General features: G+C 40.9%; 1 long non-coding RNA gene across 9 annotated transcripts; it reads right to left on the reverse strand.

Moving 5' to 3' along the window:
- Positions 1–3,932: 3,932 nt before the first annotated feature.
- LOC143853150 (uncharacterized) lies at positions 3,933–11,369 on the reverse strand. 9 transcript variants are annotated; one of them, XR_013237040.1, is made up of 3 exons: positions 11,087–11,369; positions 9,525–10,266; positions 3,933–4,247 (listed from the first exon to the last, which is right to left on the reverse strand). It is a non-coding gene; the product is annotated as an uncharacterized LOC143853150 (long non-coding RNA). The 9 variants fall into 9 exon arrangements; XR_013237033.1 differs by having other exon boundaries at positions 9,525–10,718; XR_013237035.1 differs by lacking the exon at positions 11,087–11,369 and having other exon boundaries at positions 9,525–9,629; positions 9,786–11,079.
- Positions 11,370–14,172: the final 2,803 nt, after the last annotated feature.

Consider the following 14,172-nt stretch of genomic DNA (forward strand, 5'->3'; position numbering starts at 1 on the left):
TATCATATCCCCCCTTACCAGTTTTGATTTATTGGATGGACAGTATAGTTTTGGTCACACATCACACCGTTCAAATAGGTGGGCCCTACTTGGATGGCCCACAATTCAAACTCCATAGAAGAATTTTGGAATTTAAAAGGGTAGATCTATTGCCTTGATTTTTATTTAAAAAGGTATCTATTACCTTGATTTTATTAATTTTTATCAAAAGTTTAATCATCAAAGCCTGAAAAGAAAATAGTTTTAAATATGTGGGGTCCATCAAACGCACTCGCAGACCCCTCGTGCTCAATCTTTTCTTTTCTCTTTATTTGTTTGAGGAAAATGTGGGAAGGCATCTCTTATTTAACTTGTGTGGGCCCACCTTGCCGGACACCATGCCAACAGTTGAGCTCCATGGAGGGCCCACTCTTTTCCCAACGAGGAAAAGAGGAGGAGCTTTTGATAGAGGCACCCCTAAATAAGAGGGCACATCCAAGAGACTTTTCTTGTAGAGACACCACCAGATGATGCCATGGGAATTCTTGGATAAGCTGTTCCGGAAATTTGGCTAATCCTGCTTGGATAAGATTTAAAAGAAAGCCACTTTTACACCCATTCCCAAAAGACATTTATTGGACCCAGTTATGCCGATCAGATCAGTTGATTGAAACAGTAACCACAAGTTCAGCCAAATGCCGTGGATTTGAGACGATCTAAGCCATTGATCTGTCTAGGCTTGTTCAGGGTTCCGCCAAGCAAAGATAGACCATTGATTTTTTTTTTGTACTCCTTTATCTTACCCATGAGTAACCTCATGATGTTCTACAAGATCAACTGTCAAAGGTGGGAAGATGAGCTGCATTTCAAACACCGCTGATCTTCCCGAAATCTAACCTGAAGCATGTTTGGTTGCCCAAACTTCCTTTGACCACCAAACAATTTCCAGACAGGTGGAATTTGGGGAAAAGATTAGGAGAAGATTCTTGTCTTATTATCTTTTCTCTTTCTTCTCTTTCTCTCTCTCTCTCTCTTCAAACCTCTATTTTGATAATGACAACCCTATATCTTCCGCTTGTCTAATTCCCTTTGACTTCTTCTCCTAATCTCCCAGCCAACTTCAAGCAACCAAACAGTATAGGATTCAAAAGTTGCCTTTTGCATTTGGCATTCGATAGAAGAGTTTTTATCTGATGAACTTGTATAATGTGAGCTTAGAAAAGAAACAATACTCTAGTGGGGCTCACATTATTAGCTAATTTAAACCAAAATCTTCTCCACAGGTTGACCCTAACCCTCTGGTTTGTGAAGGTTTAAAAATAGACGCACGACATGGAAAGGGACTTGAGATTATCCTATGGAGAAGATTTTTCGGTGCGGCCTATTACATCAAGGCCCAACTTTTGAACAGCTTCGATCACCCAATAATGTGGGCTCCACTACTTTTTTTACTACACTCCGACAGTATAAAATCATATCGTAAAAGTGGTTTTTATGCATAATCATTCATTATTATCGGTTATAACCATCTAGAGATGCAACTTGGGTTGATTTTTGGGAATTCGGGTTGAGCTTTTTTCATAATATCAGGTCAGGTTAGGGTTGATTCCAATTCATTTTTTTTAGCAAAATTTCTAGACTCCCCAAATTGCTCCCCTACATTATCAAGGCGGCCTGTATACACACCCCTTTTTTGGTAAATACACACCCATCCCTCTCTTCATTTTGAACTTTTCAATTGGCTCCTAAAGCTTTTTAGCTCATTAAAAACCACAACCACTTGGAAAGGGCACCCCTCTAACAAGGGTTGACCTTACTGCCATCAGATACAAACAACTTTCTTGCAATAGAGATACTAGGGGCCAACCCTAACCCCAACTTACCCAAAAAAGGAACAAAAACTCAAACAATTAAGGTACCTGCATCACAAGGGCATTTTGGTCACTTGTAAATGACTAAGGGATCATCATCATTAAGGGGAGAAAACTAACCACATATCCTTCAATGAGATAAGGTAGGTGGAAACATGAATGAAGGGGATGGTGATACTGGTTTGGAGAATCAAATCACCCCAAATTGGGCTGTTGTTTGTGCTCTAAAATCTGAATTAAAATAACATTCCAATAGTAAATGGGGGGACAAATGAGTGGGAGGAGACTTTCTGTTTGATGTAACAGCTGAATGTTCAAATTAGGGTCCCACCTCCACTAGGGGATCTAAAAGCTACCTAGATACTTTCTGGTAACTAAGCATACAGGGAGTCTGGACTACATAGTTGAATAACTTTTCTACTCTGGATGACAATTTCACTCTCAAGCCTTAGATGTCACAACTATGGACACCTAGGGTCATCCAAGTTGCTTTGTTATGCTATTTTGGGATCAACTCTGGTGGAATCTTTTAATCAGAGAATGTCTGTCTAAATCTGAAATTAGGACACTAAACCTAAACAATGAATGCTCTCTCCTACGGAAGACACCTGTTTGGTTGAAACTTGTTAAAGTCTAAAAGAAAAATTAACGCCTTCTCCAACAGCTTAAGCTATTAGAGTATTTGGTAGTTTCACATGGTATCAAAGCAAAGGTCCTGAGATCAAACATCCTTGATGTCAAAAATCCACATGCAATGGTCAAGCCAAAAGTGGGGCAACATGTGCTACGTGTAGGCAAACCCAAAAAAAGAGGAGCCACACGTGAGGGGGAGTGTTAAAGTGTAAAAGAAAAAATAACAATACCTTCTCCAACAGCTTAAGCTATTAGAGTAATTGGTAGTTTCACAAAACTAAACCTAAGCCAGAGGTCATCTCACTCCACATTTATCTTATTTCAGATGATCAGCTGATCTAGTTTACTCTGAGGCTGGAGAAAATATATATACAACTGGCTCGTCGTCTCATGGTCAGGATTTTTTTTAGCTATGTGGGGTGCCATCCGATACAGAAAAAATGATGGATACAGAAAAAAATGGCTGCCGCTGTTCAAAAAAGAAAAGAAAAGAAAAGAAATGGTGGTCCTGGACAATAATGTCAGCTCCGAATTCAATTGTCAGACTGCCTGAAACTGGATGTAAGAAGTCTCAATAACTGATAAAATAAAAACCCGTTTGCAATTTGGATGATCGGGTGCAACCAATGCATATTTAGTGAAGAAAATTGAGTTGCAGAGGCAGAGATGAGCTTTAAGCATCTAGAATGACATTGATGAGTTATTAATATTTTGATAGCTGATTTGGGATATCTTTGAGGTAATTAGAATATTGAGTTGCAGAGGCAGAGATGAGATTTAATCATCTAGAATGCAATTATGGGGCATTTTGATAGCTGATTTGGGAGATCTTTTGACGTATTTCTTTTCCACCTCCAGAGATTTTGTCTTGCCTATACTATTCAATCATTTAATATTACAGTTATCAGAGACAGTGTCCACATCTGACATCAAGAGCCTCTGCCCAATGATTAATTCCCACAGAGCCAATCAGTAGGTTGAAACTAAATGTGATGGGGACTATAAGAGGAAGTCTAGATCTGAGACCTTGTGGTGGCATTGTCAGGAAGCCTAGCTTTTCTAGTAGCATGAGGTGAAAAAGTGACCACGTTTTTGATAGATGTCGTTATTGGAATTTCGTGAGGGATTGGGAAATGGTTTAATTCTGGTCCCCCAGCAAGGAACTAGAGAACTTTGATTGATAGAATATCAGTCCAATTCTAGAGAACTTTGATTGATAGAATATCAGTCCAATTCTCTGATAGATTGAAAGCAACTCAAGCATTTACCAAAGGGGATTTTTTACAGACCATATGGCAACTATTGGATTTCAAAATCAATGCCAGAGAATGGCAGTGGAGAGGACTGATAGGCAGTGAGACTTGGACCTCTATGGTCAGTCTACTTACTTGGAAGGTGTTGTGAGCTCATTTTTTACCATCTTCAATGCTTTCCTTGGTTGGTACAATACACCAATCACCACACATGTGGAGACTTTACAGAGGCACAATATTGCCAAGCATCACCATGAGAAAACATAGCTTGTTGCAGAATAAGGGCATGAATAATAGTTGGGAGAAACCTATCAAAACTAAAAAAATGTGATACATGGGAGAAAAGACAAAACTTCAGTGAGAAAATGAAGAACGAGAGACAAGTCGAGATGACTCACCTCCATTTCTCTCGAAATTCCTTTTTCTCTGACAATACCCATGTTACAAAGATTGCAGGGATAGTTACTTAACCTCGCAGCCCTCCCACTTGAAGAGAGTGTGTGGCATAGGACTGCAAACAAAATTGTCATAACAGTATAAACTAAAGTACTATTAAGCAAAAACTATACTATAAAGATAATGCACTCAAATAACACTTGTCTTACTTTTTAGTTGTTCTCTTTTTCATGCAGATAAGTTGGGATCAAATAAGCATATCTAACCATGAAACGCATATGTACTAGACCCCAAATTCAGTTTGCTTTCAGCTATAGTTATAAAATGAACCCATTCTGTGGTGCATCCAACATAGTCCTCAATGTTGTAATCATTGACATGCTAGTAGTAGCGAGCTTGAGTATAGTAAGCACATGGTTTACAGTATGATTTACTCTGTACGTATTACACCCTTCAAAATCCAAAACTTATCGAGCATAAAGTCTTTTTCAAACATTGTATCTAACAATACAATGCACTTTTCTGGATAAGTAGAGTTGTACCGAACAATACAAACTGTTTTATTCCCTCTACATATCAAGCAACATGCCTCTGTCTTCACTGATAATTTAATCCATGGACAAAAAGAACCAAGAAAGCCAAACAACGTAAATTTATTTGGTCACTCTCAACTACACTATCTGGCTATTTAAAACGCCCCAGTAGGAAATAGATGCTAGATAGCAGTTGGGTTGGATATTGCTCTTCAAAAGTGATAGGGACATTTATGCACCACATTAAAATAATGACAGGGCACCACAGATGCTGATAATCACCTATACCCAGAAATAATATTGACAACATTACAAAAGGACAATGAGAAACCAATGCCAATAACTTGCATAAAATTTGGCCTACCATTTCTTTGGGTGGGAAAGCTCTGGTTGAAGAAGTAAACAATGCCATATTAAATGATAAACGTGAAACTAGACAGCAATGCTTGATACTTGAAAAAGACCCAATTATTGATATATGACAACCGAAAGCTTAGTTCATAGCAGGAAGAAATTTGCAATGTAATTAAAATGGATAGTTCCACTTCCATAGTCTTTTCTGTGAAACAGGGTAATTCATTGAAATTTTAAAATCATGTATTGAAATAATCCAGTTATATCACAGGGTAATTTTTTTTTTGAAAATTGACATTGTACTGAATAGTGGCTTAGGACAAGTTGTCCCCTCCATATTACAAAAGTGGATCCAAGTCCAAATACAATCCTTAAAAGGATTACAAAGATGTAAGAACTATAGTTTCCTCCCTTAAGACTCCTGCTTTAGCTAACACGTCCGCCTCCTCATTTACTGATCTTCTCTGGTGCTAAATTATGGGTTCAACAACCTTATAAGGTCAAGAACTTCCGCTATCTCTCATCCTGAAGACGCCAGGGCCCTTTTGAAGTACCTGAAGCCCAACCCACTGCATTTGTCAAGTCCCCTTCTACTATTAAGGAACCCAGATTGTTCTCATATGCCCATCGTAGACCAAAAAGAAGGGCCTTGACTTCCGCCTCATTCTCATCACAAATCCTTGCTGGACCCGAGAAAGACATAATGGTAGATTGTTTATCATCTCTTATTAGACCGCCAATTCCTACCCTTCCTGGATTTCTTACCGAGCTTCCATCAAAATTAAGTTTGAGCCACCCACTTGGTGGAGCCATCCATTTAGGTTTGGGTTTAATTTGTATCCCTCTATCTCAGATGATGGCCCACCAATTCCTTATCAAGTCCCCCACACCATAGAGTAATTTCTTTTTGTTCTTAGCCCATGTAATAAGTTCTACTTTGATATCCGTCACCAAACTCCCCAAGGTTCTGCTACGATCTTCAAAGATAAGCCTATTTCACTCCTTCCATATGTTCCAGACAATAGCATAGGGAAAAGTGGTCCACAAAAGGTTACCTATTTCTCCAAATGGTCCTCCTCGCAGTAGATGAGGAGCGAGCTAATTGAACTTGGGCAAACCCAGCACATTCCAAAGGCGCCAATTGCTCTCATCCATAATTGATAGGAGAAAGGGCAGTGCAACATCAGGTTAGTTTCTTCATGTTGACGGCAGAGGACACAAATGGTTGCAAGGCTGATGCGCTTTTGTCAGGCGGTCGCAAGTGTTTATCTTCCTATGTACCAGTGTCCACCCGAAAGTCACCACTCTTGGTGGATCCTGCGATTTCCAAATACGCCTCTTATCCGACTTTTAACCTGCATTCAGTTCCGCAAAAAAGATCTGGCCATAAACATACCGTTCGACTCCGATGCCCATAGTAGCTCATCATCTGTTGATTTAGAGCAGTACATCGTTTGTAGTTGTAAAAGAAGATGCTCGAGGTCCCGTATTTCCTCATCTTTGAGATTCCTTCGTAAAAGAATGTCCCAAAAGCCTTTTCCAAATTCTCCTTCTCGTTTGAAGTATTCCGCCACCATAGCCTCTTGGTTAGCCGATATAGCCTTGGGTAGTCAATATAGAGCTGCAATTTACCACGCCAAAGGTCCTTTCAGAATCTTACCTCAGTACCCTTTCCCACTTTGTATCTAGTTCTCTAATCAAAACCATCCTTCACCGAGCATATAGACTTACAAGAACCCGATCCCTTCCCAGTAGTCGGTTTTTTAATAGTCCAGTCCCCCTTTTTCATCTCATATTTTGAGTCAACCACGTTATGCCATAGAGCCATCTTTCCATTACCATATCGCCAGAGCCATTTTCCTAGCAGTGATTTGTTGCAGTCTTAATTTCCCAATTCCCAAACCACTGTCTTGCTTGGATTTGGTTACTGTATCCCAATTCATTAGGTACCTTAATTCTTGGATTCCCCATTGCCATCCCAAAGGAAGTCCCTTTGTAATTTTTCTATTCGTGAGGCCACCTTCACCGGGATTTTGAAGAGCGACATGAAGTACACCGGCATATTGGCTAGGGCTGCTTTTATCATCGTTATTCTTGCCCCTAATGATAATTATTTTTTCTTCTAGGTGGCAAGTTTCCATTCCACCCTTTCAACCACCTGGTCCCATTGCGATGCCGATGGGAAACCAAAGCCCAGTGGCAGGCCTAAGTAAGACACCGGGAAAACCCCAGCAATACAGCCAACTGATGCAGCCAGATTTTGAACCTTCTGCTGCTCCATATTAATTCCCAAGAGAATACTTTTGGCAAAGTTAATTTTGAGACCCGAAATAGCCTCAAACCACTTGAATATTCTTCTAACATTAGGGATAGCCTGAGGGGTATTTTGCAGGAACACGAGTGTATCATTTGCAAACTGTAGGTGTGTAATCCTGTTAGCTCTTGGTCCCACAGACAAACCCTGGATCAACCCAGATTCCCTGGCTTTGGTCAGCATTAGGCTAAGTGCCTCCACCACCATGATGAGAAGATAAGGAGCTAGAGGGTCACCCTGATGAAGCCCTCTGGAACTCTTAAAGTAACCTCCTGCCGAGCCATTAATAAGTACTAAGAAGCTATTGTTCGATATTACCGATTTCGTCCTCATTCGCCATTTACTCCCAAAGCCCATATGATCTTGAATGGAATCGACAACTTCCCAATCAATATGATCATAGGCCTTTTCAATATCAATCTTGAAAATCAGACCTGAGCTGCCGCTTCTCTTGATCGAGTCTATAATATCATTAGCTATTAAAACCCCATCAAGAATTTGCCTAGAGTCCACGAAGGCTCCCTAAAAGTGGGAAATTATGTTCCCCATACACCTTTTCACTCTACGAGCAAGCAATTTGGAGATGATCTTTGGAACGCTATGGATTAGGCTGATTGGTATGGAATCTTTTATCCCTATCACCCCATCTTTTTATGGTATCAAAGCTATGAAGGTTGCTCTGACCGCTTCACTAATTATGCCTTTCTCTTGAAACTCTAGAAAGAACGCCATAATATCTTTCTTCATGATACCCCAAAACCTTTGGAAGAAAGCTATTGGGAAACCATCCAGGCCCGGAGCTTTGTCTTTTGCCATGGAGAAAATAGCCTGTTCCACTTCTTCCTCTATAAAGTCTCGATCCAAGGAAATTCGTTGTCCAAGACTGATAGATCTGAATTGAATCCCCTCCAATTTCGGCAACCATTCCACCGATTTTGTATATAAAGAACAGTAGAATTCAATAATCCTCTGTTTGATTAAGCCCAAATCTTCAATTAGCGAGCCCCCCTCCTCCAGACTCGAAATAGTATTGGTGCGCCGCCTTGAATTCGCCATTTTGTGGAAGGATTTTGTGTTCCAGTCACCTTCTTTAAGCCAAGTGACCCTCGATTTTTTACGCCACCTAATCTCTTCTCTACGCAGAATTTCCTTATACTGTTCCAGAAGTTCCAATCTTTTCACTTTCTCAGCATTCAAAAGGGAACTAGCTCCTTCTCTTTCTTCCAAAAACTCCAGAGCACTCAGAATCTCCACCTTGTTGAAATTGCTTTCCTCATCCATAGATTTTTGCCATTCTTTTATCTTCAACTTTATCCCAATGCATTTTGAGTATCGAAACAATCTAGTTATATCCCAGGGAAATGTCTACAATTTCTTCTTCTTTTTCCATTTTTTTCTGAATGGTAGGCGAGTTTACAATTTCAAAAAGGGGAGGGTATTATTTTTCTTCAAGACAAATTAAGAATATTACTTCACTTTTTACCCTTTTCAAAACATCCTTGTATCCAGGTAATTGTTGGTAGTTTACCAAAAGAGTAAGGTTCTTAAGACTCACATTCAGATCATAGTGATGTTTATGTTCATACAAATGATGAAAAAGGAAACTGAAGGACATAGTATCTCTGTCCCGTGCTTATTAAAGCAGATAACCATCTTAGGCTATGTTTAGTTGCGTTCCTCGGGTCACAAAACCCAATGGATATTTTTTGGCGAAAAGAGGGTCGCCATGTTAGCGGACAAAGACCGACAAGGATTCCACATCAGATTCCGAGGGACACCAAGATGGCAACTGAACACCTAGTCAACTGCATTTGACGGGAAAAAAAGGCTGTTTCCATTTCCTTTCCACAGCAAAGAACGCAATTGGATAGACCCTTAAGCAGCAAGGGAAGAAAGTAAGAAGAAGGCAAAGGCATCTGAGAAATGACGGGCAATGAATCTGTCAACAGCATAATCCCCTCCTCATTCTGCTCGTGTGCAATTTGCAGATCGATGAGGATCTAGATAATGTTTATCTAGTGCCAGTACCTGTAAAATTTTTCTTTCCAATCAATTAGTGCATGCACACGAGCAAAGATACATGAAAAAAATGAGCAGCTTATAAAATTGCTGAGTTAGATGAAGAAACTATAGTAGAGCTAAACCCAATGATCACTCTGAAAACTAGAGTGGAGTTTAAACTTTAACGGACCTGGTCACCTATGGTTCTGATCAGAAGCTTCTTAGAAGTAATACCCTTGCCCACAGCCATTGTTTTAACGATATTGTGACTTCAATATCACCTCTGATTGAGAATCTGAAGAAATGGGTGAAGATTCTGAAGTAGTGATAAACAACCCAGTTCTCACTAAGAACCTTTGAAGAGATAATTGATAATTCCGAATGCAAAATCAATTCGTATAAGTGTAACATTAGCAGTTGTGACACAAATGGAAATGAAGATAATACTTACAGCGTGGATAAGGCCGTGTGCACCAAGATGGGTCATGCGGTAGATTATGTGACCAGTTACAGTATCAATCAGATACAAAACAAACCAAGCTTCCTCTGGGGTAGCTGATCCAATTTCGGCGGCAGCTTTAGGTGCAACAGTAGCTACAAAACGTGTGTGAATCTGATTGATAAGGGTAGCCGACCCAATTTCGGAACAAGAGTTTTGAATATCAGTTGTGAGAAAGGCAAGAAAGTCAAGCCCAAGAAGCAAAGGACTAATGGAAATATAGGCCAGTTGACATGTGTAATGAAATGTGGTGGTTTTTCAGTTACAGCCAAGGTTACTTGGAACGCGGTTCGTTCCGGTACATGGAACAGGAATGGGAACGGGGTACGATGGTAGCCCGGTACACGGTACGATCGGGGTAGGTTAAGTCGGTTCGCTATTTCGGGTCGCAGGTCAATTTGGAGTGCAAATCTGGGTCGCTCTGGTACTCTCTCTATATAATTTCATATATTTTAACAAGAATATCATTCTATAGTCCATACTATTGTGTAAATTAATAAATAAAACCAAAAGTCTCGTGTATGCCACTCATATATATTCAAAATTCCAATTCCAATTCCAATCCAATCCATAATATATAAAATATGATTAAGTACCAACATATCAGAAAATAACTACCCAGTTCTGAAATAAAAACATAAACAAACTAATAAACTATTGCGTAGCTCTCTGTTCCTAGTCCACCGAAGTGTTCCCTCTCTCTATGCATCTCTACCTTTCCCGCGGATCGTCATCGCCCGGGTCGCCATTTTTTGCGATCCGGGTCGCAAAAGACCCATGTTTCGGGTCGACGACCCTGGATCGCGGGTCGGAGGGCGACCCCAATAACATTGGTTACATCAGCTTGAAGAATGAGGAAGGTTGGTGATCTTATTCATAGCTTTCCTGAAGAAAGGCATGTACTTGTTTTTCACAATCAAGAACCCGGAGAATTTCCAACATCACTTCCTTAAACTTTCTTCATAATTTGAAGAAAGAAAAACGAAGATTATAAAAATTCCTTGAATATTTTGAAGTAGAAACCAAAGGAAGCTTGGTTTGAAGACAATAGAAAAATCAATGAAATAGGTAGTTCACAGAAGATTAAAAAAAGAGCAAGATCTATCAAAACCTTGTTCTAAATAATCAAGATTACCGTCAATAAAAGAATCAAGGTCAGCATTACCAACATATAAGTAGAACCCTAATCCAGCAGAAACAAAAATCTACAGAAATTCAAACAAATTAATACTAGAAAGTGAGAGCACGCGCACCATGAGTCCTACTTGATCTTCGTACAGGGCGATACTAGGGTTCGAGAACGAGTAGAGAAAGAGAAGCCATAAAAAAAAGGGAGATAATAAATTCGCACCCCCAGTAAGGATATTTCGCACCACTTAAATGTGAAAAAAAGCTTTACAGTCTGCCAGACAGCCATATTAGTTCACGTTACAGTGGTGCGAAATATCCTACAGGGGGTGTGAATTTATCATCGTCCCATAAACAACCCAAATTTACAAAGGGAGCGGGGGAGTTCTAAGTTCTAACTAGAGAAAAGTACAGAATGCGGCCGATGCTTAGTGAAATTATGGATTACGAACCAAAAAAGGGCTAAGCTTCGAGGTGGGAAAAAGACCCAAATACCCTTCTGACACCATCAGGACCAAATTGGACTCATTGGAAGTTGGTCCTTATGAAATGATGTCAATCATCCTCGTTTGTTGGTCCATTCTGTATGCAGATTCCTTCTTCTTGCATTTGCATTGTGTCGGTGGCGTATCTACATTATACCGGTGGCGTATACTATTCATTTTCGGTGGCACACAGTTTATGTACCGTTGGCGTACCTATGTTGTAACTATTTGTATTGTCCATCGTAGGGTACAGGTGGTGTTCATATTTTGTACTGGTGGCGTACCTATTGGAAAGGGCGCCATCATTATGAGGCGTTGTTCCAGGGCCGTCAAACCGAACCGTCACCTTAAGTTTATTTATTTTGTGCCTTGGGTTCTTCTCTCCCATCCCATTCGAACCGTCCCAAACTCTCTTCTCAACAATGGCGAAAGACCTCGATCTTTCTACACCAGGGCTCTTTGAGGCTTTAATAGTAGACGTGGACTCCTTGTCGGAGGCTAAACTCCCAGCCCCCCCTTCGGTGACTGGGAAGAAGCCGGAGGAAGGTTCCTCGAAATCTCGTGCTCCATCCCCGGACACGTGCGAGATGTACTGCAAGAAACGAATCTGAGCCTTTGCTGGAGAATTCCGACGATCGGTGAGATGCGCCAAGACTCGGGGTCTGGAATTCGCCACCGAGTTCCTCCAACTGGGGGATGAGGTGTGTGACCTCCAGATGAAGGTCGCGCTCCTGGAGGAAGAGAACGCGGTTCTGAAGGCCCTGCTCGAAGGCTCATCCATGGGTGCTGGTCCTTCACAATCGGAGGTTTCTCCCGAGGCACACCTTGCCGAGTGATTTCCTTCACCCTGTTCTCGTAATCGAGGAGGGGAGAAGTCCTTCTCTATAACTCTTTCCTAAGGATCCGGAAACACCTTTTTGCCAGTTGTATAGAAATCTCAGTCGCTACACTATCAACCAACTGTTTTCTGTTTACTTTTTTTTGTTTCATAGAGTTTGGCCTTGAAGCCCAACTATGTAATTAAGCACAACTATATATGATTGAGATTAATACAACTGTTAAATTGTTATGTTCATGTGGTCTAGGTCCAATCCATTCGATATGAACTTGTGGTTACATCACAAATGAAGCATCCCATACAAAATGTCCATGATTATTCACCGAGTAATTACTGGGTAAAATTATTATCTGGATTCAATACCTGGATTACAGGTGGATAAATATCAGAAGATATTCATAAACTGGGTAAATTTAGTAAATGGTACGCCACCGGCTCTTTCGTACTCCACCGGAATATACGGTAGAGATGATATGAAAGAGTTCGAATGAATAAAATGGTGGATAACACTAAAAGATGCCACCGTTCCAATTCGATGTCCAAGTGTCGTGTATCCGACCAGAAATGTATACTGGGTTGAAAGGGAAATTTGAAATGCAAACCAAACCAGCTGTTAAAAAGGCACCGCCGTTCTATCGATTCAATTGACAATCAAACGAACCAAAAGAATCCTCGTGCAGTGCGCCAACGGATGTTATTTATGGCGGCCACATAGCGTAGCGCTGTATATCGTACCGGTGGCGTACCTATCTAGAATTAATGACTTGATTGGAAAGGGCATATCATTATGATGCGTTGTTCTAGGAGGCGGTAAGCCCGAACCGTCACTAACTTATTATAAAATAAATGTAAGTTGGGTTCTTCTCTCCCATCCCACTCGAACCGTCTGCAACTACTGCAACTCCCTTCTCTGAACAATGGTTGGAGAACCATTCGAAAGAAATTACGACCTCTCCTTCCCGCCAGGATTCCCTTTAGTTGATGTGGAGGCTTTACCAGACAGTAAATACCTCTGGCAGTACATTGGACCGCCGGTGGCGAAGAGGACACGCTCGTTGAGACCTATCATCGAGGAACCCAGTGGAAATCCCCCTACTCCCCCTAGCCGTCGTCCCCCTCCCCTCACCGTCGTCCCCATCCCCCTCCTCCGATGACCAGGGTCGCCATCCTTGAGGATGGCTCCCAGGTTTGTCCCAAGGTGGAGGAGTTTTAGATAGGGCTGCACATTTAATCGTCTAAACTGATAAACCAAACCGAACCGGGCATTTCGGTTTGGTTTGGTTCGGTTTTTAGTGCCATTGGTCAGTCGCGGTTTCCGTTATTCATAAACCGATTGGATCGGTTCGGTCACGGTTTAGAAAAATTTGAACCGAAAAAACCAAACCGAACCGATGGCATTTTTGCCATTTTTGTTTTATTTATTTAATCATATAAATCAGCCCCTTTTCTTTACTTGGCACACCCAAATCTAGTGTATCTATGACTGGAAAGAGGACCAAATGGGTGTCCAAGTAAGTAAAGGGGCGAAAAATATAACTCACATATATCAGCCCCTTTTCTTTACTTGGCACACCCAAATCTAGTGTATCTATGACTGGAAAGAGGACCAGATGGGTGTCCCAACTAACTAAAGGGGCGAAAAATATAAAACATCATGAATTTCACGCTGAAAACCCTAGCCGATGCGATTTGTCTCAAGTCTGAAATATCTACTCTTTCTCCACTCTCCACTCTCTCTCTCTCTCTCTCTCTCTCTCTCTCTCTCAACCAAAAGTTCAAAACCCTAGTAGCCTAGCAGACGACGACTTCTCTACTCTCTCCCGCTGTACAAAATCTGATTGGGATAGGGGTATAGGGCTGCACAAAATCTCGAATTTTTTCTCCTACA

Source organism: Tasmannia lanceolata, unplaced genomic scaffold (assembly GCF_043159265.1).
Source record: "Tasmannia lanceolata isolate RefF3 unplaced genomic scaffold, GAP_Taslan_0.1 ptg000003l, whole genome shotgun sequence".
NCBI lineage: Eukaryota > Viridiplantae > Streptophyta > Magnoliopsida > Canellales > Winteraceae > Tasmannia > Tasmannia lanceolata.